The sequence below is a fragment of the Ovis aries genome, chromosome 14 (assembly GCF_016772045.2).
Source record: "Ovis aries strain OAR_USU_Benz2616 breed Rambouillet chromosome 14, ARS-UI_Ramb_v3.0, whole genome shotgun sequence".
Classification (NCBI taxonomy): Eukaryota; Metazoa; Chordata; class Mammalia; order Artiodactyla; family Bovidae; genus Ovis; species Ovis aries.
This window is the reverse complement of record NC_056067.1, coordinates 14,360,215-14,373,316: the sequence shown is the minus strand read 5'-3', so window position 1 is coordinate 14,373,316 and position 13,102 is coordinate 14,360,215.

The window sequence follows — 13,102 nt, the reverse complement described above, 5'->3', positions numbered from 1 at the left end:
GAATGAAATTAGAATACTCCCTAACAGAATACACAAAAATAAACTCCAAATAGATTAAAGACCTAAAAAAAGGACAGATAATATGAAACTCTTAAGGGAAAAAGCAGAACACACTTTGATATAAAATGCGGCAAGTTTTTCTTTGACCTACCTCTTAGAATCATGAAAAATAAAACAAAAATAAATAAATGAAACAAATTTTTTTAAAAGGGACCTAATTCCCCTTAAAAGCGCTGGCACAGCAGAGGAAACCATAAACACAACAAAAAGACAAGCCCCATAATGAAACTAATATGTGCAAACAGAGACACCCATGAGGAATTTCTCTCCAAAACATACAAACAGCTTAGGCACCTTGATATCAAAGAAACGACCCAGTCAAATAGGGACACAAGATTTAAATGCACCTTTTCCCACAGAAAACATAGAGATGGCCAAGAAGCACATGAAAAGATGCTCAGCATCTGTAAGTACTGGAGAACTGTGAATCAGAAGTGCCATCACCTCACACGCGCCAGAATGGTCAGCACAGAAAATCTATGACAATAGATGCTGGAGAGGGGATGGAGGAAAAAGAACCCTCCTCTCTGTTGGTGGGAATGAAAGTCATTAAATCCATGAAGGAGAACAGGACAAAGGGTCACTAAAAACTAAAGAGCGAAGTGCCATAGGACCCAGCAATCCCAGTCCTGGGCACAGATCCAGAGAAAACCACAATATTAAAGACAGGTGCACCCCAATATTCATGGCAGCACTGTGCACAAGAGCCAATACATGGATGAAGCCTAAGTGGGTAAGGACAGATGGCTGGGTAAACAAGATGGGGTACACGCACTCAGGGCAGTTATCACTCAGCCATGAAAAGGGTGACATCACGCCCTGTCCAGCAACAAGGAAAGAAGTAGAGACGATCACACTAAGTGAAGTAAGGAAGACAAAGGAAGACAAGTATCATATGATATTTCTTGGAGGTGGATTCTAAAAATGGATACAAATGAACTTCTTTACCAAAAAGAAATGGCCTCACAACATAGCAAAGCACCTTATGGTTGCCACTGCTGCTGCTAAGTCGCTTCAGTCGTGTCCGACTCTATGCGACCCCATAGATGGCAGCCCACCAGGCTCCCCCATCCCTGGGATTCTCCAGGCAAGAACACTGGAGTGGGGTGCCATTTCCTTCTCCAACCTTACGGTTACCGAAAGGGAAAGGTGGTGGGCAAAGGAAATGAGAAGGTGGAGATGAACATACACACACGACTCTTTGTAAAATAATCAAGAACCCACTATAGGATGAGGACCCCTAATCAACACTGCATAATAAACTACATGGGAAGAGAACCGAAAAAAGAACATGTACTAAGCATCACTAGAACATTTATACGTCACTATGCATGAGTGAATCGTGTTGCTGTACACCTGAAAGAAATAAACCCTACAACATTGTAAGTCACCTCTACACCATTACAAAATACAAATGACAAAAAGAGAATGCTCTCTACAGAAAGAGAATGCTGACTGTACTCCCTTCAGGCCTTAGTGACCTGGGCTGCTGCCACATCCCTGAAGTCTGGGCAGGCCTGGGTGCCTTGGATGGACTGTCTTGGGGCTGAGGGAGCTGGGGAGGATGTGCCAGCCAATGAGCCATGCATCGTGGACCTGGTGAGACTGTTCCCCTCTACTCCAGCCCACAACCTCCAGATCCTGGCAGGTCCTCCTGCGGTGAAACTACACCTACTGCACCCAAAGGATGTGGAGCCTCTGGGCTGGAAGAGCTTCGAAAAGCCCCCTGGGTTCCACATTTCCAGGTGATGGGGTTCCCACCTCCAGCTTCCCTCCTAAGGCGCACCCCACCTATGATGAAAGCAACCTCCACTGGTGTTGCAGTAATTGGGATGTGTCCAGGGGATAGGGTAAGGAAGGAAGAAGGAAGGGTGCTTCCTTCTGGCACATTCCTTGGGTGCTTCTTCTGGCACATTCCACTCTAACTGACAATCCAAGAACAGGACTTTCCCTAAGGCTCTGGTTCCCCCCATAACCAGGGTAGGGGCATAGAGACATGCTGCCGCCTTGTGGCCATTTCCCATAACAACAATTTAAAACCCTTTGCTCAGTTCAGTTCAGTTGCTCAGTCATGTCCGATTCTTCGCGACCCCATGGACTGCAGCATGCCAGGCTTCCCTGTCCATCACCAACTCCTGGAGTTTACTCAAACTCATGTTCATCAAGTTGGTGATGCCATCCAACCATCTCATCCTCTATCGTCCCCTTCTCCTCCCGCCTTCAGTCTTTCCAAGCATCAGGGTCTTTTCAAAAGAGTCAGGTGGCCTAAGTATTGGAGTTTCAGCTTCAGCATCAGTCCTCCCAATGAATATTCAGGACTGATTTCCTTTAGGATGGACTGGTTGGATCTCCTTGCAATCCAAGGGACTCTCAACAGTCTTCTCCAGCACCACAGTTCAAAAGCATCAATTCTTCGGCGCTCGGCTTTCTTTATAGTCCAACTCTCACATCCATACATGACTACTGGAAAACCCATAGCTTTGACTAGACGGATCTTTGTTGGCAAAGTAATGTCTCTGCTTTTTAATGCACTGTCTAGGTTGGTCATAACTTTTCTTCCAAGGAGCAAGTGTCTTTTAATTTCATGGCTGCAGTCACCATCTGCAGTGATTTTGGAGCCCCCCCAAAATAAAGTCAGCCACTGTTTCCAGTTTCCCCATCTATTTGCCATGAAGTGATGAGACTGGATGCCATGATCTTAGTTTTCTGAATGCTGAGCTTTAAGCCAACTTTTTCACTCTCCTCTTTCACTTTCATCAAGAGGCTCTTTAGTTCCTCTTCACTTTCTGCCATAAGGGTGGTGTCATCTGCATATCTGAGGTTATTGATATTTCTCCCGGCAATCTTGATTCCAGCTTGTGCTTCCTCCAGCCCAGCATTTCTCGTGATGTACTCTGCATAGAAGTTAAATAAGCAGGGTGACAATATACAGCCTTGACGTACTCCTTTTCCTATTTGGAACCAGTCTCTTGCTGCATGTCCAGTTCTAACTGTTGCTTCCTGACATGCATACAGATTTCTCAAGAGGCAGGTCAAGTTCTCTGGTGTTCCCATCTCTTGAAGAATTTTCCAGTTTATTGTGATCCACACAGTCAAACGCTAAGGCATAATCAATAAAGCAGATGTTTTTCTGGAACTCTTTTGCTTTTTCCATGATCCAACGGATGTTGGCAATTTGATCTCTAGTTCCTATGGCTTTTCTAAAACCAGCTTGAACATCTGGAAGTTCACAGTTCATGTACTATTGAAGCCTTGCTTGGAGAATTTTGAGCATTACTTTGCTAGTGTGTGAGATAAGTGCAGTTGTGCAGTAGTTTGAGCATTCTTTCATTGCCTTTCTTTGGGATTGGAATGAAAAGTGACCTTTTCCACTCCTTTGGCCACTGCTGAGTTTTCCCAATTTGCTGGCATATTGAGTGCAGCACTTTCACAGCATCATCTTTCAGGATTTGAAACAGCTCAACTGGAATTCCATCACCTCCACTAGCTTTGTTTGTAGTGATGCTTTCTAAGGCCCACTTGACTTCACATTCCAGGATGTCTGGCTCTTGGTAAGTGATCATACCATCGTGATTATCTGGGTCATGAAGATCTTTTTTGTACAATTCTTCTGTGTATTCTTGCCACCTCTTCTTAATATCTTCTGCTTCTGTTAGGTCCATACCATTTCTGTCCTTTATTGTGCCCATCTTTGCATGAAATGTTCCCTTGGTATCTCTAATTTTCTTGAAGAGATCTCTAGTCTTCCCCATTGTATTTTTTTCCTCTATTTTTTTGCATTGATCACTGAGGAAGGCTTTCTTATCCCTCCTTGCTATTCTTTGGAACTCTGCATTCAGATGCTTATATCATTCCTTTTCTCCTTTGCCTTTCGCTTCTCTTCTTTTCACAGCTATTTGTAAGGCCTCCCCAGACAGCCATTTTGCCTTTGCTCACTGGCACTTAATATTCACTAGGCCTGGGGTGCTGTAAGTAAAAAACACTTGCCCTCAAGAAATGGCCTAGGGGACATCAACAGAAAAATATTAAAAAAGAGCAGGCATTCAAGAAGCCAATTTGAATAAGTTTAACTCACACTGTTAAAAAAAAAATTACATGTAAAAATGTCAACATCGCTCAGTATGAGAGAAATGCAAATCAAAACTTCAAGAAGGTATCACCTCACACCAGTCAGGATGGCCATAGATGGAAACTCTACAAGCAATAAATGCTGGAGAGGGTGTAGCGTGAAGGGAGCCCTCCGACACTGACGTTGGGAATGGAAATTGGGAGCAGCCGCTATAGAGGACATCGGGCAGGTTCCTTAGCAATAGAATTAGAATGCTCCCCAACACCATACACAAAACTAAACTCCAACCAGATTAAAGATCTAAATAAAGGGACAGATACTATGAAACTCTTGGGGAAAAGAGTACATGCCTTGACATAAAATGCAGCAGGTTCTTTTTTGATCCACCTTGTAGAACCATGAAAATGAAACAAAAATAAACAAATGGGACCTAATAAACATAAACATCTTCACAGCAAAAGAAACTGTCAGTGAAAGAAAAAGTCAACCGTCAGAATAGAAAAAATAAATCTTGCAAACAAAGATACTTATAGGGAATTTCTCTTCAACACATACGAACCACTAGTACAGCTCAATAGTAAAAAATAAAATAAAAAATCAGCCAAAGAATAAATGCACATTTCTCCAAAGAAGTCATAGAGACGGCTATAAAGCACATGAAATGATGCTCAGCATCACTAGTTCTTAGAGAAAGGCAAATCAAGTGCACAATGAGGTATCACCTCACATTGATGAGAATGCCACACTGAAAACCCTACAACAATAAAGGCTGCAGAGGGTGTGGAGAAAAGGGAACCCTCCTACACTGCTGGTGGGAATGTAAGTCAGTACACCCACCCACTAGGGAGAAGATTATGGAGGTTCTTAAAAAACTAAACATAAAGGTACCCAATGACCCAGCAATCCCATTCCTAGGCATAGATCCAGAGAAAGCCAAAATTTAAAAAGACACCTTCACCCAGTGATCATGGCAGCACTAGGGACAATACCCAAGACACGGAAGCAGCTTAAGTGCACAGGAACAGATGAGTGAAGACAGAAAACGGGTCCATGTGCACAATGCAACATTACTCAGACACAAAGAAGGCTGAAATAATGGCGTTTCCAGCTACTGGGAAGAAACTAGAGACAATCATACCAAGTGAAGTCCGTGAAAGAGAGAGACAAGCATAGGATATTACTTCCTGTGGAATCTAAGCATGGATACAAACAAACTTCTTTACAAAAGAGAAACAGCCTCACAAACTTAGAAAAGAAACTCATGGTAACCAAAACAGAAGCAGAGGGACAGGGAGTAATTAGCTGGTTCAGATCAATACATACACCTTGGAGTACAGCCTTGGAGTACCAAATGAAGCAGGGCAAAGGCTAATAGAGTTTTGCCAAGAGAATGCACTGGTCATAGCAAACACCCTCTTCCAACAACACAAGAGAAGACTCTACGCATGGACATCACCAGATGGTCAACACCAAAATCAGATTGATTATATTATTTGCAGCCAAAGATGGAGAAGCTCTATACAGTCAGCAAAAACAAGACCAGGAGCTGACTGTGGCTCAGATCATGAACTCCTTATTGCCAAATTCAGACTTAAATGGAAGAAAATAGGGAAAACCACTAGACCATTCAGGTATGACCTAAATCAAATCCCTTATGATTATAGAGTGGAAGTGAGAAATAGATTTAAGGGACTAGATCTTGATAGATAGAGTGCCTGATGAACTATGGACGGAGGTTCCTGACATTGTACAGGAGACAGGGATCAAGACCATCTCCATGGAAAAGAAATGCAAAAAAGCAAAATGGCTGTCTGAGGAGGCCTTACAAATAGCTGTGAAAAGAAGAGAAGCAAAAAGCAAAGGAGAAAAGGAAAGGTATAAGCATCTGAATGCAGAGTTCCTAAGAATAGCAAGGAGAGATAAGAAAGCCTTCCTCAGAGATCAATGCAAAGAAATAGAGGAAAACACAGAATGGGAAAAATTAGAGATCTCTTCAAGAAAATTAGAGATACCAAGGGAACATTTCATGCAAAGATGGGCTCAATAAAGGACAAAAATGGTATGGATCTAATAGAATCAGAAGATATTAAGAAGAGGTGGCCAAGAATACACAGAAGAACTGTACAAAAGAGATCATCATGACCCAGATAATCACGATGGTGTGATCACTAACCTGGAATGTGAGAGACATCCTAGAATGTGAAGTCAAATGGGCCTTAGAAAGCATCACCAGGAACAAAGCTAGTGGAGGTGATGGAATTCCAGTTGAGCTGTTTCAAATCCTGAAAGATGATGCTGTGAAAGTGCTGCACTCAATATGCCAGCAAATTTGGAAAACTCAGCAGTGGCCACAGGACTGGAAAAGGTCAGTTTTCATTCCAGTCCCAAAGAAAGGCAATGCCAAAGAATGCTCAAACTACCGCATAATTGCACTCATCTCACACGCTAGTAAAGTAATGCTCAAAATTCTCCAAGCCTGGCTTCAGCAGTATGTGAACCATGAACTTCCAGATGTTCAAGCTGGATTTAGAAAAGGCAGAGGAACCAGAGATCAAATTGCCAACATCCGCTGGATCATGGAAAAAACAAGAGAGTTCCAGAAAAACATCTATTTCTGCTTTATTGACTATGCCAAAGCCTTTGACTGTGTGGATCACAAGAAACTGTGGAAAATTCTGAAAGAGATGGGAATACAGAGCACCTGACCTGCCTCTTGAGAAATCTATATGCAGGTCAGGAAGCAACAGTTAGAACTGGACATGGAACAACAGACTGGTTCCAAACAGGAAAAGGAGTATGTCAAGGCTGTATATTGTCACCCTGCTTATTTAACTTCTATGCAGAGTACATCATGAGAAACACTGGGCTGGAAGAAGCACAAGCTGGAATCAAGATTGCCGGGAGAAATATCAATAACCTCAGATATGCAGATGACATCAGCCTTATGGCAGAAAGTGAAGAAGAACTAAAGGACCTCTAGATGAAAGTGAAAGAGGAGAGTGAAAATATTGGCTTGAGGCTCAACATTCAGAAAACGAAGATCATGGCATCTGGTTCCATCACTTCATGGCAAATAGATGGGGAAACAGTGGAAACAGTGGCTGACTTTATTTTATTTATGACTTTATTTTGGGGGGCTCCAAAATCACTGCAGATGGTGATTGTAGCCATGAAATTAAAAGATGTTTACTCCTTGGAAGGAAAGTTATGACCAACCTAGATAGTATATTGAAAAGCAGAGACATTACTTTGCCAACAAAGGTTCGTCTAATCAAGGCTATGGTTTTCCAATAGTCATGTATGGATGTGACAGTTGGACTGTGAAGAAAGCTGAGGGCTGAAGAATTGATGCTTTTGAACTGTGGTGTTGGAGAAGACTCCTGAGAGTCCCTTGGACTGAAAGGAGATCCAACCAGTCCATTCTAAAGGAGATCAGTCCTGGGTGTTCATTGGAAGGACTAATGCTGAAGCTGAAACTCCAATACTTTGGCCACCTCATGCGAAGAGTTGACTCATTGGAAAAGACCCTGATGCTGGGAGGGATTGGGGGCAGGAGGAGAAGGGGACGACAGAGGATGAGATGGTTGGATGGCATCACCCACTCGATGGACATGAGTTTGAGTGAACTCTGGGAGCTGGTGATGGACAGGGAGGCCTGGTGTGCTATGGTTCATGGGGTCACAAAGAGTTGGACATGACTGAGCGACTGAACTTAACTGAACTGAGAACAGATGCTCAAGGGCTCATAATAGTGACAAGTCCGAGAGGGCTGTAAATGACACATGCTCTCAAGAAATGTCCTGGGGTAAATCATCGGAAAAATATTCCAAACAGGGCCGACTTTAAAGAAGCCAGATTGAAGAGGTCAATTGTTCTCACAAGATGTAAAATAATAATAAAACCACATGGAAAAGATAGTCCACATCAGTAATTATTAGATCAATGCCAAACAAAACTATGAGGTCTCACCTCGCACTGGTCACAATAGTCATCATCGGAAAGAGTGGCAAAGAACAATTACTGCAGAGAAGGTACAGAAAATAAAATCCTCCCACAGTCTTGGTGGGATGTAAATGGTAAGGCCACGATGGAAAACAGTATGGAGTTTCCTTGAAACGCTAAACATCAAGGTATCATATGATCCTGCAATCCCATTCATCAGCTTAGGTCCAGAGAAAATCACCATTTAAAATGACATGTGCACCTTGATTTTCAGGACAGCCCTATTACAATAGCCAAGATGTCCATTGACTGAAAAATGAAGACTCCGTGGTACATCTATACACTGGAATGCTGCTCATCCATGAAACAGAACAAAATAATGGTACTGGCAGCAGCCTGGATAGACCAGGAAAGTATACTATAGATACTTTTCAGAGAGAAAAGACAAATATCCTAAGATATCACGTGCAGGGGGAAATCTGTAAGTTCAGACCAAAGAACTAATTCACAAAATAGAAACAGACTCACAGACTGAGAAAATCAAACCGTAACTATCAAAGGAAAGTTAGAAAGGACAGATAAATTAAGAGTTTGGGACAAAAATATACACACTAATATACATCAAGTTGATAACAAAAAAGGACCTACTGAATAGAACCGAGGACTCTACTGAACACACTGTAATAGCCTATATGAGGGGGGGAAAAAACAGAAAAAGAATAGATATACATCTATGTGTAACTGAATCAAGTTCATGTACATCTAAAACAAAACACTGGAAATCAACTCTACCCCCAATATAAAGTAACAATCAATTACTCATTAAGTTACATGAACTCGGTCTAGAGGAGACCAGACAGTGGTGCCCGTGTGAATCAGATATACGATATCACTGTGGCACATTAGTATCAAAGAAAGCCAGCGGAGTGCAGAGCAGCACCTCACTCAGAGGTGCCTGACCTCATGTGAATGTGACGACATGAAGAGACGTAAAAGGACCACAGCTTAATCTGGGCAACACCCTCAGTTCAGACGTTGGTAATCTCAGAGCGGAATAGACACATTGAGGTAAAGAGCAGACAAGCGGGTCTCTCGGTACAGGATCCAGACCCTTGTGGATGGGGTGGGACCCACACAATCCGCAGACCCTGCACCTGGGGTCACACGCCCACAGTCTCCAGGGTGACTCCCCACCAAGACCCTGAACCTGAGCTCACATGTCCACAGTCTCCAGGCTGACCACCCCCCCCAGATCCTGCACCTGGGGTCACATGTCCACAGTCTCCAGGTTGACCCCTCCCAGACCCTGCATCTGGGGTCACATGTCCAGTCTCCAGGCTGACCCCTCCCAGACCCTGCACCTGGGGTCACATGTCCACAGTCTCCAGGCTGACCCCTCCCAGACCCTGCATCTGGGGTCACATGTCCAGTCTCCAGGTTGACCCCTCCCAGACCCTGCATCTGGGGTCACATGTCCAGTCTCCAGGCTGACCCCTCCCAGACCCTGCACCTGGGGTCACATGTCCACAGTCTCCAGGCTGACCCCTCCCAGACCCTGTACCTGGGGTCACATGTCCACAGTCTCCACAGTCGTCACAAAATAGACTCACAGACTGAGAAAATCAATGGCTGACCAGGCTGACCTCTCCCAGACCCTGCACCTGGGGTGGCAAGACCCTTGGTTAGGACAGCAGGTCTCTGCAGGTTGGGCCCCTGCAACGGAAACGAGTGAGTTCCTATAAGCTCCTGGCTTGGTAGATAGAAGTGTCGGGTGGGTCTCCTTCCCCACACTTGTCCCAGAGAAGTCCTCCTCTATTCCCTTTGGTTCTATGTGATACTAACTTTTTTTACAGCTGTCATGATAATGCTGAACACACTGCCACTGCCTTGGTGCTGGCAGTCCCAGTCTTTTGTCATCCCGCTGAGGTGCTGTGAAAGCACCCCAGACGCTGCGCTAGAAGACGAGGGGCAGGTCTAGTCGCTGCTGAGCATGGACGGTCTACTGGAAGGAGATCACAGCAGCAACCTCACCTGCTGCTCACTGGCTTTTTGCCCGATTCGTGTGCCCTGCAATCAACTGCGCAGGTACACCTGCTCCCTTCTCACCATGCTCGTGCTGGTGAATTGGAATAATTACCAGGTAGCTCACCTGAGGAGTCTCCAGGAGCCCCAGGGATGGGGAACCTCACAGGGGTAGAGAGGGAATAGGCACAGGCCTGTATAAAATGATACTGTAATGCATTTCCTAAACACAAGTCAAGTGAGGCTCACAGGTATTCTTCCCTTTTTCTTAGCTTTGAGTGTATGGTCTCCCTCTGCATATGATTCTGACCCATGCAGATGCGGTGAGACTCACACAGTCCCCAGACCCCCCAACCTGGGGTCAAACGTTCACTTGGTTAGGACACCATGGCTGTGGTCGGCGGGCCCCCAATGTGTAACCAAGCCAGGTCCATATGGTCAAAGCTATGGTTTGTCCAATAGTCATGTATGGATGTGAGAGTTGGACCATAAAGAAGGCTGAGCACCGAAGAACTGATGCTTTCAAACTGTAGTGCTGGAGAAGACTGTTGAGAGTCCCTTGGACTGCAAGGAGATCAAACCCATCAATCCTAAAGGAAATCAACTGTGAATATTCATTGGACAGACTGACGCTGAAGCTGAAGCTCCAATACTTTGACCACCTGATGGGGAAAACTGACTCATTTGAAAAGATGCTGATGCTGGGAAAGATTGAAGGCAGGAGGAGGAGATGACAGAGGATGGGATGGCTGGATGGCATCACCAACTCGATGGACATGGGTTTGAGCAAACACCAGGAGACGGTGGAGGACAGGGAAGTCTGGCGCGCTGTAGTCCATGTGGTCACAAATAGTTGGACACGACTTAGAGACTGAACATCAACAACCAGGTAGCCTATCTGGGGTGTCTCGGTGAGCCCCAGGGGAGGTGAGCTCGTCAGAGGGAAAGACTAAGAGCCCTACCTCAGCACTGACCCCTGGGAGGGCCATGGAGCCCCACGGTTACCCAGAGAAACCCACCTCCGCTCCAGACCCCAGGCATCTGAGCGCTGACATTCAGACGCAGGCACAGAGTTTTCCAGGACAGAGGCCAGGCCAGGTCTCTACCCAGGTCTCCATGTCCTACTGCACAGAGAACCCAGTCAGGTGTAAATGTTCTCAGTGTAGAAGCACACGGTCTCATCTAAACATAATCAGTGTAGACAGGACTTGCAGAGGTCTGAATCTACCATGCAGACAGAACTTGGTCAGGTTCAAAGCAGCTTAGGGCTGTGCCAGAAGGCACAGGTCACACACTTGGGGTCACTCATCGTTGGACAGGGGGCTCACCCACATGTGAGAACGAGGATGCACTTTTCTTGAAGAAGAAATCATCACTGGGCTCCACACATCACCCACATCAGGAAATGGAACAAAAGCTTTGTCGCTAAACATTTTAAAGAGCAAAACAAAACTGTGACCAGGTTCTGTGGCCACGTGGTGGTCAGGGCCCAGGGGAGAGCCAGGAACCTCCTGGAGCGCAGGACAGATTGGAAGTGGCCCGGCTGCAGCGTCCCAGGCCTCCAGTAGGAGGCGCTGCCTTGGTCTCCCAAGAAGGACAGTCCTGCAGGGTCCGGCGGGGAGAGCGGGTCTGTCCATCCTGATGGTCAGTTAGGGATGAAGCGTGCTCAAGTCCTGCTTCCCTGCAGGGTGGTGGGGTAGGGAGCTTGACACCTCCTAGACTCACAGTCAAGTGACTTCGTGCCCGGGTTGATGCCCACAGGGCACCGCGCTGCATCCAAGTGGAGAATGCAGGCAGAGGTGGGGCATAGATGCCATCAGAGCAGAGAACCCACAGGGAGCTCCCACTTGCGCCCGCCTGCCCACCTCGGGCCCCAAGCCCCCAGCCCATGATCCATTACCACACAAGCACACACGCCCATGCCGCACACATAATGCGCTGTGCGCCTACACCGTGCACACAAACAGCACATGTCCGCAAACAGGCGCACACACACACACACAGCACACACACGGGGGAAAAAATGAATACCCTAAGGCGTCCGTTCCTAAACACAAGTGAAGCTCACATGCATTCTTCCCTTCTTCTGAGCTTTGATGGGTTTCAAAATAAAAAAGTTTACAAAGTAGTTAATGGTGAGTGACTTTCTGGGGACTTTTGTCATGGGACTTTCTGAAGTTATTCCACAAATATTACAAGATGTGAGAGATGAATGCAGATATTCCCTGTGTCCCTCAACAGAAGAATGGACACGCAGACTATGGTCCATCCTCACAATAAATGTTGTCCAGCCTGAAAGGAAGGCAGTTCTGACACAGTCATGAACCCTAGGGCATTATGCTCAGTGACATAAACCAGAAACAAAAGAACAGATGATGTTTGAGTCCACTCATACAAGCCCCTAGAGCAGCCGGCTCCATAGTCACAGAAAGCAGAATGGTGGGTGCCAGAGGCTGAGGGAGGTAGAAGGGGACTGAGTGTCTTGTGGGGACTGTCTCGGTTTTGCAAGATAGAAGTAGCGCCTGAGCAGCAACCACACACACACACACACACACACACACACACACACACGAGCATGCACAGCAGCAGCATATACAATAGCTGAGATACGGAAGTAACCAAAATGTACACGGACAGATGAATGAATAAAGAAGTCATATATGCAGAGAATGGAATGTGATTCAGCCATGAAAAAAAAATGCCATTTGCAGGGATAAGCTAGAACAATCATAGATTAATCTAGAACGACCATAGTAAGTGAAGTACTTCAGAAGGAGAAACTGATACCAATGAGCTATTTTATAAAAGTGAAATACACGCACAGTCTTAGGAAATAAGCATGGTTAACGAAGGCGAGTTGTGGGTGGAAGGGATAAATTAGGAGGTTGGGATTAACGTATACTCAGAAATACATATAGAATATAGAATCAACACAGACCTACTTTAGAAAAGGTGCTATACTACACACTCTATAATAACATGTATGTGATAAAAGCAAAGATGAATCAA